The following is a 14,562-nucleotide window of genomic DNA, read 5'->3' as shown; positions in this document are numbered from 1 at the left end:
ATCGCGTTCAAGATGCAAAAATAATACACAACGCTGAGGTAAATTCATCAAAGTGTCATGTCCTCTTCTCACCCCCCACCCCAATGTGTGCACTTACTACTAGGGTCGGTAGATACTAATATTATAGAGCTTAGATAGTATTATTGTAGTGCGGGGGGATAGTTGGGGGGGTAGCGCCCCAGCCCCCAGCCTGCCAAGGTGCCACATCGGCCAGCTGGGCAAACTAGGCGAGGCCGGGGGCTCTGCATGGGACGAGGCCTCACCACGGCACTTTGTCAGGTTAATAGTTTATGCTATAGAGTCAGCATGTACTACTGTAGTGATAGCAGGTGCCACCACAGTCAGTATGTACTGCTTTAATCATAGCAGGTACCACCACAGTCAGGATGCACTGCTGTAATCATAGCAGGTTCCACCACAGTCAGTATGCACTGCTGTAGTGAAAGCAGGTACCACCATAGTATGCACTGTTTAATCTTAGCAGGTACCACCACAGAATGCACTGCTTTAATCTTAGCAGGTACCACCGCAGTAAGTATGCACTGCTGTAGTGAAAACAGGAACCACCACAGTATGCACTGCTGTAGTGATAGCAGATACCACCACAGTCAGTATGCACTACTGTAATCATAACAGGTATCCACCACAGTCAGTATGCACTGCTGTAGTGAAAGCAGGTACCACCACAGTATGCACTGCTGTAATCATAGCAAGTGCCACCGCAGTCAGTATGCACTGCTGTAATCATAGCAGGTACCACCGCAGTCAGTATGCACTGCTGTTTTCATACCAGGATACCACCACAGTCAGTATGCACTACTGTAATCATAACAGGTTCCACCACAGTCAGTATGCACTGCTGTAGTGAAAGCAGGTACCACCACAGTATGTACTGCTGTAATCTTAGCAGTTACCACCACACTCAGTATGCACAGCTGTGGTGAAAGCAGGTACGACCACAGTCAGCATTGCATGCACTGCTGTAGTGAAAGCAGGTACCACCACAGTATGCACTGCTGTAATCATAGCAAGTTCCACCACAGTCAGGATGCACTGCTGTAATCATAGCAGGTACCACCACAGTCAGTATGCACTGCTGTAGTGAAAGCAGGTACCACCACAGTCGGCACTGCTGTAATCTTAGCATGTGCCACCTCAGTCAGTATGCACTGCTGTAGTGAAAGCAGGTACCACCACAGTCAGTATGCGCTGCTGTAATCAAAGCAGGTACCTCCACAGTCAGTATGCACTGCTGTAATCACAACATGTACCACCACAGTCAGTATGCACTGCTGTTATCATAGCAGGTACCACCACAGTCAGTATGTACTGCTGTAATCATAGCAGGTACGGCCACAGTCAGTATGACCTGCTGTAATTGTAGCAGGTACCACCACAGTCAGTATACACTGCTGTAATCATAGCAGGCACCACCACAGTCAGTATGCACTGCTGTAGTGAAAGCAGGAACCACCACAGTATGCACTGCTGTAGTGATAGCAGATACCACCACAGTCAGTATGCACTGCTGTAATCATAGCAGGTACCACTACAGTCAGCATGCACTGCTGTAGTCAAAGCAGGTACCATCACAGTCGGTTTGAGACATTGTGCTTTGATACCAAGACAACACCATCAAAGATTTCCTGATACAAGCAGAGCATATGATGCCCTACAATACCCCGTTATACTGTGGCAAGGTCAAAATGGGTACCACGTCACGATTCCTCAAATTATCGAAGCTACACGACAAACACATCCTCACAAAACTGTCTCCTCTAAAGTCTTATATTCCTTCATGATCATGGACACAGAAGGAGGAAACCACATTACGGTGCGCCAACCACTTCAACTAAGTATGTTGTTTATGAGTTTGCCAAAATTGAGAGTGAGCGCCTTCATTACATTCAACTTAATCAAAAATGCCTGCGTATAGAATAGCATGCTCATCTCAGGGACACTATCAATGCTGACATACATGCAAACGCTCAGAATGTGGGCAGATTAGTTATTTTGCCCTCATCCTGCAACATGTGATTACGTGTATATTCATATTTCTGGGTCACTTTTTTTTGCTAAACCACAAGGTAATGTTTTAGAACTAATCACATACAGTACTCTATGATGATCGTTCTCTATAAATGTTACAGTTACTGGGAGTATCGCCTTGTGAGCCAATTTTACATTAGTTCCGGAATGCTATGAATGCTGCTCAACTTTAAACTATTTTTAATCATGAAATAAAGATAAAACGCAGTTATTAACAAGGATAAGGGTTCACGTATCTTTGGTTTCATTGCGAGAGATTCATAGAGTCTAACATGTCCAAATTCCTGAGTCTGAAATGTATACTAAACTCGTGAAAATACGAATTAAATTACCGTGTTTTTCAACGGGTTATAGCATAGCCCGTGGCGAATTCGCAATTAGTATATCTTCCGCCAGGGGGCAGTGTAGCACAAAGAAAGAACTGCGTTTTACGAGGCATAATTTTAACTTGTCATCATCGTTTTGGTGCGCTTTAACATTGGCATTTGTTAATCGGTATGCTTTAAAATAAAAGTTTATTCACAATCAGAAGCATGTGGGGCCCTATTTAAGTAGCATTTTTGGTGGAATAATGGAAGTTTGTTTTGTGGTTATTCAGCCCATGCTGCCATGTGTAATTCATTTAGGAGCAACTCCGCAATTGGTGGACTGAATGCCACCGCTCCTCATTCTGAACTTATCATGAAGCTCAGTGGGCAGAGAAAAAGCAACTGTGAATTGGGGTGGCGACCCATTACCCATGAGAAACATTTTTGGAGAAAAAGTCTGCAACTTTGAGGCCGTCCATAAATGACGTCACGCACCTGGGGGGGGGGGGAGGGGGGTCAGACATTTGTGACGATGTGTGACGAGGGGGGGGGGTGAGAAATGTGCCGTCACATCAAAATGCGCAACTTTAAATAAATATAGACAACACGTTCTACTTAATTAAATATACTTTTTAATAAATATTTTCTCCTACAACATCAGAGTTCAGCGCCACATTAGATACGCACTACAATGACAATAGTTTAAAGCGATTTGAAGCATGTTTTATTTTATTTTGGGGGGGGGGCAGAGCTTTGTGACGTCATATTTGAGGGGGGTCTGATTTTTTTGTGGCGCCGTGTGACGAAGGGGGGGGGGAGAGGTCAAAAATCATCCAAAATCGCGGGACGTCATTTATGGGCGGCCCTTTGTGCATAATTTGAATGCAGATGATCATGATCGAATGTAAACACACACGAGATTAAGGTTATGATGAAAACGAACATGGTTCTTGGTTATTTTTATTACGATGATGGTGACGATGATGAGGATTATAATTGTAATGATGATATTAATGATGTTAATGACGGTGATATTGATGATGAGATTTCTAAATAAAACTTATTCTCAATCATTTTTCATGAGGTTTCTACATTGTGATATTTGGACAACTTTTTTTTTTATTCCAGACACCTGTCTGCAGATAATGTACACATTCCTCTGGATCAGAAGTCTGGATCATGTGTGTCAGAGTTGTTGATCAAACATGTTCAAGTTGTGCGGACATATTTTCTATGCTATATATTATCGTATGTACACATGTGTACTGTACAGTGAGGGAAAAAAGTATTTGATCCCCTGCTGATTTTGTACGTTTGCCCACTGACAAAGAAATGATCAGTCTATAATTTTAATGGTAGGTTTATTTGAACAGTGAGAGACAGAATAACAACAAAAAAGTCCAGAAAAAAGCGTGTCAAAAATGTTATAAATTGATTTGCATTTTAATGAGGGAAATAAGTATTTGACCCCCTCTCAATCAGAAAGATTTCTGGCTCCCAGGTGTCTTTTATACAGGAGTTGAGGCGTAAATGATGACTCAGAGGCAGATCTTCATGTAGGGGCTTGCGCCAGTTGTTTTATTAAAGACTTCTCTTCGCACACGACTCCGTGTACTGCACACTCACTGCCTACACTCCACACCCCAGGGGAAAGGTACTGGGGAATCCTTAGCACACCCGCAGGCTACCCTAGCCTGGTGCCAATTTCCCCCTACCCCGGGGTCCCATCGCTCCCCCAGGGGAAGGGTACTGGGGAGGTCCCTACTCCACCCTTCACGTTCCCAGACTCTCCAGACGGCCGTGAACCCCTGACGGGTTCCAGCTTAAATCCCCCAGGGGGACATGACGTCACCGTCCCGCCCCCTGTGCATGACGTCACCATACGTGACGTCATCGTACCAGAGGGCGAGCGTGACATGATGTCACTAACTCCTACTCTACACAGGTAACGAGCTGAGATTCAGGAGCACACTCTTAAAGGGAGTGCTCCTAATCTCAGCTTGTTACCTGTATAAAAGACACCTGTTCACAGAAGCAATCAATCAATCAGATTCCAAACTCTCCACCATGGCAAAGACCAAAGAGCTCTCCAAGGATGTCAGGGGCAAGATTGTAGACCTACACAAGGCTGGAATGGGCTACAAGACCATTGCCAAGCAGCTTGGTGAGAAGGTGACAACAGTTGGTGCGATTATTCGCAAATGGAAGAAACTCAAAAGAACTGTCAATCTCCCTCGGCCTGGGGCTCCATGCAAGATCTCACCTCGTGGAGTTGCAATGATCATGAGAACGGTGAGGAATCAGCCCAGAACTACACGGGAGGATCTTGTCAATGATCTCAAGGCAGCTGGGACCATAGTCACCAAGAAAACAATTGGTAACACACTACGCCGTGAAGGACTGAAATCCTGCAGCGCCCGCAATGTCCCCCTGCTCAAGAAAGCACATATACATGCCCGTCTGAAGTTTGCCAATGAACATCTGAATGATTCAGAGGAAAACTGGGTGAAAGTGTTGTGGTCAGATGAGACCAAAATGGAGCTCTTTGGCATCAACTCAACTCGCCGTGTTTGGAGGAGGGGAAATGCTGCCTATGACCCCAAGAACACCATCCCCACCGTCAAACGTGGAGGTGGAAACATTATGCTTTGGGGGTGTTTTTCTGCTAAGGGGACAGGACAACTTCACCGCATCAAAGGGACGATGGACGAGGCCATGTACTGTCAAATATTGGGTGAGAACCTCCTTCCCTCAGCCAGGGCATTGAAAATGGGTCGTGGATGGGTATTCCAGCATGACAATGACCCAAAACACACGGCCAAGGCAGCAAAGGAGTGGCTCAAGAAGAAGCACATTAAGGTCCTGGAGTGGCCTAGCCAGTCTCCAGACCTTAATCCCATAGAAAATCTGTGGAGGGAGCTGAAGGTTCGAGTTGCCAAACATCAGCCTCGAAACCTTAATGACTTGGAGAAGATCTGCAAAGAGGAGTGAAACAAAATCCCTCCTGAGATGTGTACAAACCTGGTGGCCAACTACAAGAAACGTCTGACCTCTGTGATTGCCAGCACGGGTTTTGCCACCAAGTACGAAGTCATGTTTTGCAGAGGGGTCAAATACTTATTTCCCACATTAAAATGCAAATAAATTTATAACATTTTTGACATGCGTTTTTCTGGATTTTCTTGTTGTTATTCTGTCTCTCACTGTTCAAATAAACCTACCATTAAAATTATAGACTGATCATTTCTTTGTCAGTGGGCAAATGTACAAAATCAGCAGGGGATCAAATACTTTTTTCCCTCAATGTATGTGCCTTTGTACGTGTGTAAGGACAGTACACGGCCTAGTGGCCATAATTAATGATTGCAGTGATCAAGACAGGCAGGGACAAGTGAGGTAACTAGGCGAGGAGTCAATGCCGGGGTAGAGATGGAATCCCCTGGGGTGTTATAGTGAGGCAAAGGAGAGAGTTCGGGAAAAGGGGCGTGGCAGAGCCGAGGGGAAATAAAAGGCAGTGCGGAGCGGGGCTCGGGGCTCCTGTGGGGATTCGGGGTCCGGATCGTCGTCGCTGTCATCACAGTGGATCGCCCTCATCGTTTTGGAAGGCTGGGGAAGAAGTTATATATGTTCACCGTGACTACTACATCGACGGATCCTATATAGTCAGTTATACAGCGAACATCATGTAGCAACTACATAGTCACCCAGTTGTATATAGTCAACCTGTGCCTCTCTGATAACACGTCATCGAGTCGGGTGGACTGTAATATATAATAAACATATATAACTTAAGCAAGACAGCGTCTCTGAGTGCTACATTACACGTGTATTGATTTGTTTGACTTTTTTTAAAGTAAAAGTGAACAATATTGTAGGCATTTTAGAGGCAGCCATCATGGGTGGTGTGCCTGTGATCCTCTTTCCTCCCGCCACTGGCTTCGTCTGCCTGAAGGTAAAGCTCATCTGTAGTTGTTGCCACACGAATAAGTAATTGATCTTCAGATACCTACAAATGCAGATTCTAAACTCCAAGGCATGCAAGATGCATTTCTATGTTTCACCCAGGTGTGCGTATTTTTACGTGTAGTACGACTGTAAAAAAAACGGGGTAAGAGTCAGCGACTCTAGCAACCTACACTCCCACGCAATGGAGTTGAACGTAAATATTGATTGTAAAGAGTCATTTTACAATGGCCGCAATTACATCTGCTTCCGTGAATCAAACACGTGCAATCACCCTGCAGACTCCTGCCTCCCTCACATGCGCATGTGGGTGCTCTTCACACAGTCAAAATCTCTACTTAACATCAGATGACAGCCTATTTGAGAATAAAAGCCTCTCTTTCAAGGGACACCTGCGTCATGAAATCATTACAGAACACGTGATTTAATATAAAACGACAATATTACAGGACATATACATTACCAAGACAGGAACAAATATATATTATATTCTTAGCTCTTTCGGTAAAGTCACGTTGAAGGGAAACAACAAAATAATAATATATAACAATAAAAATTCTCACGATGTATCGATCATAACGCAAACGGTCATCATCAGGTGTGAAAAACCAATGGCAAGAAACATTTGAAAGAAGTGTCGGTTTGCATTTATTTATTTTTAAACGGTGTATTTATTTATTTATAAAAAAAACGTTAGCGCCACACGCAGCGATTTGCCAGTTTATTTAGAAGGACGAGTCCATCTATGTTCTGAAAAGAGGAGGAGGGAGACGAAAAATTAATGTATGCTGTCTGAAAGCCACCGTAAGCATGAACAATCAATTAAGACCTGAAATGGTTTATCAAATCCTTCCAATGATTGGTAAGCCAGAATCCATCTTCTCGGTTGAAATTGTCTCTGTGCTTGTATATTTGGATAGCCTCATGAACGAATATTGTAGCCAGATGGCTTACAAAGAACCTCTGTCTTGGAGAAGTCAATGTCATGTTAGCCTACTGAATTATAACAATGATCTGCCATGGCCGAGGTGTTGGCCCTACCGTGTTTAAGGTCTGCTTTGTGTTCACGAATGCGGTCCGAGACATGGCGTTTGGTTTCTCCAATGTAACTACGACCACAGAGGCAACTTAGTTTGTAGACACCAGGGTACTGTATGTCCGGAATCACATCTTTTACAGACGGAACCAGATCACGGATTTTATGTAATCTGTTGAAACGGACCTGGATCTTGTGTTTATTCAAGATTTTGGAGATCATTTTTGTGATCCCCGCAATGTAGGGTAAAGTGATGGTTTTGAAAGGCTCCTCAAGAGGGTCCTTCTTCATGGTTTGAGTGATAGCTTTGCGGATTGTATAATCGGAGTAACCATTAGCCTTAAGAGCTTGGTGTACGTGCTTGAGTTCACTGCCTATGTGTTCCTGGTCGGATATGCATTGGGCTCTGTGGTACAGAGTGTTGATGAGAGAATTCTTCTGTGATGGATGGTGGTGGGAATCCGGTTTCAGATAAGCATCCGTATGGGTAGCTTTCCTGTAGACAGTGTGGCTCATTGAACCATCAATGAGCCACTCCAGATTCCCACCACCATCCATCACAGAAGAATTCTCTCATCAAGACTCTGTACCATCGAGCCCAATGCATATCCGACCAGGAACACATAGGCGTGAACTCAAGCACGTACACCAAGCTCTTAAGGCTAATGGTTACTCCGACTATACAATCCGCAAAGTTATCATGAAGAAGGACCCTCTTGAGGAGCCTTTCAAAACCATCACTTTACCCTACATTGCGGGGATCACAAAAAAGATCTCCAAAATCTTGAATAAACACACGATCCAGGTCCGTTTCAACACATTACATAAAATCCGTGATTTGGTGCCGTCTGTAAAAGATGTGATTCCGGACATACAGTACCCTGGTGTCTACAAGCTAAGTTGCCTCTGTGGTCGTAGTTACATTGGAGAAACCAAACGCCATGTCTCGGACCACATTCGTGAACACAAAGCAGACCTTAAACACGGTAGGACCAACACCTCGGTCGTGGCAGATCATTATAATTCAGTAGGCTAACATGACATTGACTTCTCCAAGACAGAGGTTCTTTGTAAACCATCTGGCTACCATGAGAGATTCGTTCATGAGGCTATCCACATATACAAGCACAGAGACAATTTCAACCGAGAAGATGGATTCTGGCTTAGCAATTATTGGAAGGATTTAATAAACCATTTCAGGTCTTAATTGATTGTTCATGCTTACGGTGGCTTTCAGACAGCATACATCAATATTTCGTCTCCCCCCTCCTCTTTTCAGAACATAGATGGACTCGTCCTTCTAAATAAACTGGCAAATCGCTGCGCGTGGCGCTAACGTTTTTTAATAAATAAATACACCGTTTAAAAAATAAATAAATGCAAACCGACACTTCTTTCAAATGTTTCTTGCCGTTGGTTTTTCACACCTGATGATGATTGTTTGCGTTATGGTCGAAACGTCGTGAGAATTTTTATTGTTTTATATATATATTATTATTTTGTTGTTTCCCTTCAACGTGACTTCACCGAAAAAGCTAAGAATATGAATTACTGCAGTCACGAAAGCTTTAAATCAAAACAAATATATACTTAAATGGAGCATTAATGGGATAAATTATGTGTTTTAATGTTTAAAATATGAACTTAAAATAGCAATACCTTTCTTAAATGTAACTAATGTACAACATCTGATTTGGATAGACTCTGCTGTCTTCCATGTATTAGTTCCGTATAAGTAAATGTATGTGGAAATAAAAATAGAAATCCCGGACATCCCTTGCAAGAGGCTTTTGTAACAATGAGTTATAAATCTTGATTTGAAGCATTCGTGACTGCAGGAATCCATACTCTTTGGTTCTTTCGGTAAAATCACGTAGTTAGAAATAAATTAAAATAACACAAATCACGATGTTTCGATTGCAACACAAGCATTCATCATCAGGTGGGAAACCCACAGCAAGAATTTTTTTTTTTTGCTGAAGTGGGAGAGAGAGCTGCCCTGACAGAGGTTATATAGGTAAGAAAGGGGGAGGGGCAAGGGGGGAGAGAGAGGGAGGTGCAGTTGATTATTTAATTGCACAGGTAGATGTAGCCCTCAAAGGCTTGGGACACATCCCGACAGACGTGGCAAGATCTAAAATTTCCACCATCCTTAAAAATGCTAAGAAACCCATAGGTAACATCAGCAAAGATGAGCGCTCTGAACTCGCCAAATTGAAAAGAGAGATGACATAGTCATCCTCTCAGCCGACAAGGGCAATGCTACTGTCATCATGGATAAAACCACATACAACAACAAAATCCCGGATCTTCTTAATGATGGCAGTTACACCAAAATCAACAAAGATCCTACCAACCGCCTGGCTACAAAAACCAACAATATCATTACCAGTTCGACTTCTCTAATCGACCCATTCAAACGGCTCTCCCTAAAAACTTCTGCTACTAGACCACCCAGATTCTATGGTCTTCCAAAAATCCATAAAGAAGGTACTCCACTTCGGCCTATCGTTTCCACTATCAACTCACCTACCTACAAACTGGCCCGTTTTCTGTCTGATACCCTGCTTCCATTCACGGGCAAGACTACCTCAGCAGTACGTAACTCAGCTCACTTGGTCTCTCTAATCAAGGGCATTTCACTGTCCCCAAATGATTTGCTCGTCAGCTTTGATGTAGTTTATCTGTTCACCAAGGTTCCTGCACCTGACACCTTAGCAATAATTGAAGACTTAGTCCAACATGGACTGAATCCTGATGTACCTACTCTGGTTAGGCACTGCCTTACCAACACTTACTTCACCTGGAATGGTACTTTCTACAAACAAAATTAAGGTACCCCAATGGGTCCCCCCTTTTCACCAGTGATAGTGAATGTTTTCATGGAGAAATTTGAAACAGATGCCATCCAGACATCCACCCTATGTCTTTCCTTGTGGAAGAGATATGTAGATTCCACTTTCGTCATTTGGCCACATGGCCTGCCAGCTTTGAACCAATTTCTCAACCACATCAATTCCATACAATAAATCCATCAAATTCACCATGGAAGTGGAGAAGGATGGTAAGCTACCATTCCTGGATGTTTGTTTGAGAAGAGACCTGACTGCTCGTTGGGACACTCTGTCTACAGGAAAGCCACCCACACAGATTCCTATCTGAAACCTGATTCCCACCACCATCCGGCACAGAAGAATTCCCTCATCAAAACACTACACCATAGGGCCCGCTGCATTTCTGACCAACACCACCTAGCCAGTAAACTGGAACACGTACACCAGGCCCTCAAGATGAATGGGTAATCAGACCGCATTATTCGCAAAGCTGTTTATCCAACCATGGAGAAACAACCCCCTGATATGCCGGTCAAAACCAATATGTTACCATACATAGCAGGTGTTACCAAAAAGATTTTGAAAATCTTAAACAAACACAAGATCCAAGTCTGATGCAATACAGTACACAAAATCCATTATCTAATCCCATCTGTGCAATATCCTGGAGTTTACAAACTGAGTTGTACCTGCGGTAGCAGTTACATTGGGGAAACGAAAAGACATGTCTCGGACCGTGTCAGCGAACATAAGGCAGATCTGAAACACGGCAGAACCAATACCTCTGCCGTGGCTGACCATTGTTATACCGCTGTGGGCTCGCATGATATTGTTTTTTCCGAGACCAAGGTACTCTGCAAACCTTCTGGCTACTATCAATGGTTTGTTCATGAAGCCATCCAGATTTATAAACATAGACATAACTTCAACCGAAAAGTTGGATACGAATTGAGCAATCATTGAAAGGATGTTATTAACCAGGTAAAACCTTAACTGCTTCATGGTTGTGTCTATCATATCTGCCAGGTACTAGTCTATTTTTCAGAGTTAATTTCCCCCCCGTATCCCCAGCTTTCTCGGCCTCCCACTTCCAGCCCCACCCACTTCCCCCCCCCAGCCTCACGTCCCCTCACGCAGCGCTCCCCTACCCCACACCCCGCCCCCCTCTCTCCCCTTGCCCCTCCCCCCTTCTTACCTATATAACCTCTTGCCACGGCAGCTCTCTCTCCCACTTCAGCAAAAAAATATTGCCGTGATTTCTCCACCTGATGATGATTGTTTGTGTTTCAATCAAAACGTCGTGATTTGTTTTATTTTAATTTATTTCTAATGAGTTATCATCTGAGTTATTCAGTTAATAAACTCTTTGTCTATTAATTGCCCATGAAATGTACTTGATTCAAATTAATAAACTACATTATTTTGCTGTCTGTCCTGCATTCTTTCATTTATTTGATCCCGTGTCTCTTTCTGTAATGGGTTCCATGACATCATGACTAGTTCCGCAAGTGGCGGAACTACCTGAGAAATTGGTGTTAAATGACATGAGTACATCTAGAATATGGCTCTGGATTGCTTTTTTTGTAATCATGAGGTTGCATCAGTCTAGGTCCAGAAAGCAGGTAGGGTGAGAGTTCTTAAACAAGCGCTTGGGATTCACATCCCACTGGAATAACAATGGCTGCTGCAATTAGCGACACTGCTGATATTCTACTGGATGTGGACAGTTCATTTGTCAAGGTGGATATGTTACGGTTGGATATGCCACATTGTACTGTACTAGGCACCTGTTGCAATAGGGATGGGCCAAGTTTCACCCAAATGTCTTGTTTAACTTTGCCACTTTCACGGTACAGTATATTTACAGGGCATGGGAGCGTAATGACTGTGGCTATTGTAGTACACTAGTTGGTATGTGGCCACAGCTGTGGCACTAAGATGATACCACTGCCTGCTGCTCGTGTTTGATTGTACACTTTACTTTAAATCAACAGGGAAGGTTAACCAACTATAGGCCCCCGCCTCCTTCCTCTTTATGCCCCACCCTATTTACTCCTTAGTCCCCAACCCTTCCTGATTAGGCTGCCACCTCTACCTATTTTGGTCCCTGCACCTTTCCTTTTTAGGACCCGCCCCTTATTCTTTAGAAACCCCCTTCAACCAGTCACGCCCCTCACCCCTTCAACCAGTCACGCCCCTCCCCCCTTCAACCAGTCACGCCCCTCACCCCTTCAACCAGTCACGCCCCTCACCCCTTCAACCAGTCACGCCCCTCACCCCTTCAACCAGTCACGCCCCTCACCCCTTCGCCCAGTCATCGGGTTGGGCTGGTGTGGCTCATGGTGGGGATTGCGAAAAGAGTTTGTAGTGTCCGTGCCCCAGCAGTGGTGGGCAGGTACAGCAGGGGTTGGTCGGCTTCACGGCCACAATCGATTACTACAGCATATTTATTTAGCTGTTTGATTATTTATATATGTTCAAAAAATGTCGATGATATGCTAAGTTTATTCAATATATTGCCGATGCATTTTTTACATATACAATCAAACATAGCAACAATTTTCATGCCATAATAGTCATATAACAACCCCTTATTTTACGTTAAATCATCTTTAAGTGTGATCCTCTGCCTCAGACAGATGGACAACCAGGTAGAGACAATGTATTCATGCTTTCATCTTTAGTAGGAAACTGTAAAAAACAGAATTGCCAGGCAATCAGATATCTAGAGCAGGGCATATGAGAAGAGCACCAACCACATACTGTGAACAAGCAGCAATTGAAAGGACATCAGTAGTTCTATGCTGTCATCTTCCAGAGGCAATTCACCAACATGGGGGTAATGCACTGCTTCCTGCAAAAATTGTAAGCTTTTGTCTTCATGTAAAAGTGGAGCATAATTGTTAGGAAAAAATGTGCGTTAGGAAAAAAATCCAATGCACTCTAACTAAAATAGACCAACGTTATACTTTATGTAACATTTTTTATTAGTTACTAAAAAAAAAACCTTTTTCCCCTATCGGGTCTTGCCTGTTTTCCTGCTCAATGAATTTGCACTCTCACCAATTTGACCAGCCTTAGCAGGGCTCTGGTAAGCGCCCTTTAATTTCCAAGACACTTTTAAGCTAATCAGTGTGGTTTGTAAATTGGGTAATCGTTCTCTGCTCGGATTATCCATGGTAGCCTTAGTGGGATAACCTGACCGATGTGCACAGCCGTGCTTGTTTTTAACGTGAGCCAGTGGACCCAGAACCCAGGCCACCCTTGAAACCAGCTATGATGTTGCTACGGAATCATCATCGTGGAAGTTGCTACACATCCTGGGCTTAAGTTAACGTCAATGCCATGTTGATGTTTAATACACGCCTGGAAACCGATCCTCCCTCTAAATTCCTCACCGCTCACCACCGCAGCACCATCCCTAGTCTCGAACTCCTCCTCACCAGCCCCTTAACCTCCCTCTCGACATGGAAAAGTTAGATAAACAATTGTAGAAAAAGCATCTATCATACGGACACCACTCTGTCGTTCCTCACCCTTTCTTCCTCACTCCCTCTCCTCTCACTCCCTCTCCTCTCACCCCCTCTCCCCTTCTCTCTTTTTTTTCTTTTTTCTCGGCACTTTGCTTCGATCATCATTTCGGTTTTTTTTTCTAATGCTTTGCTTTATGTAACCCCCCCCCTTTTTAAATGAAAGATTTAACAAAAGATTTCTCGCTCTGCTCTCCTTACCCCTTCCCTCTCTCTCTACCCCTCTCTGCCCCCCCCCTCTCTCTCTACCCCCTCTCTGCCTACTCCATGTCGCTCTCTCTCACTCGCTCTCTCTCCCGCTCTCTCGCTCTCTCTCACTCTCTCTTTCACTTTTTTCTTTTTAACTACGACAAGTGCTGCATCTGCACGGAGCCCTTCCCACAGTCAAACGGCCTCTGACGGGTAGTTCATATCTGCATGCAGAGCTCTCCGTCATCTGCCACCGAGCACACGGCCACCTCCAGCGCCCACTGCTCCTTGAAGGCCGGCACGGCATGGGTCAGCCGCGCATGGCGGAACTCCAGTCACACCCTGGCTCCGACCAGAGCACGGAAGATGCCCAGGCTGCTGGCCTGACATTGCCCCTCCAGGGGTACCTTCCTCGCCCTGTATATGGCGAGCTTGGCATAGTCGAAGAGCACGTTGACCAGATGTTGGGGTCCGTCGCCCTTCGGGTATCCAAAGATGAGGACTGTCGGGGAGAAGTGGAGGCTGAACCTTAGGAGCATGTTTCTCAGGACCTTGAACAACGAGTCCAGGCTCTTACACTCCACGTATTGGTGCGCCACCGTCTCCACTTTATCGCAGAACCGACACTCCGGGGATGTGTCGGTGAAGCACGC

This window comes from Petromyzon marinus, chromosome 2 (genome assembly GCF_048934315.1).
Source record: "Petromyzon marinus isolate PM22_M1 ecotype Great Lakes invasive population chromosome 2, UKy_Petmar_22M1.pri1.0, whole genome shotgun sequence".
Lineage (NCBI taxonomy): Eukaryota > Metazoa > Chordata > Hyperoartia > Petromyzontiformes > Petromyzontidae > Petromyzon > Petromyzon marinus.
Note: the sequence above shows the minus strand (reverse complement) of the source record.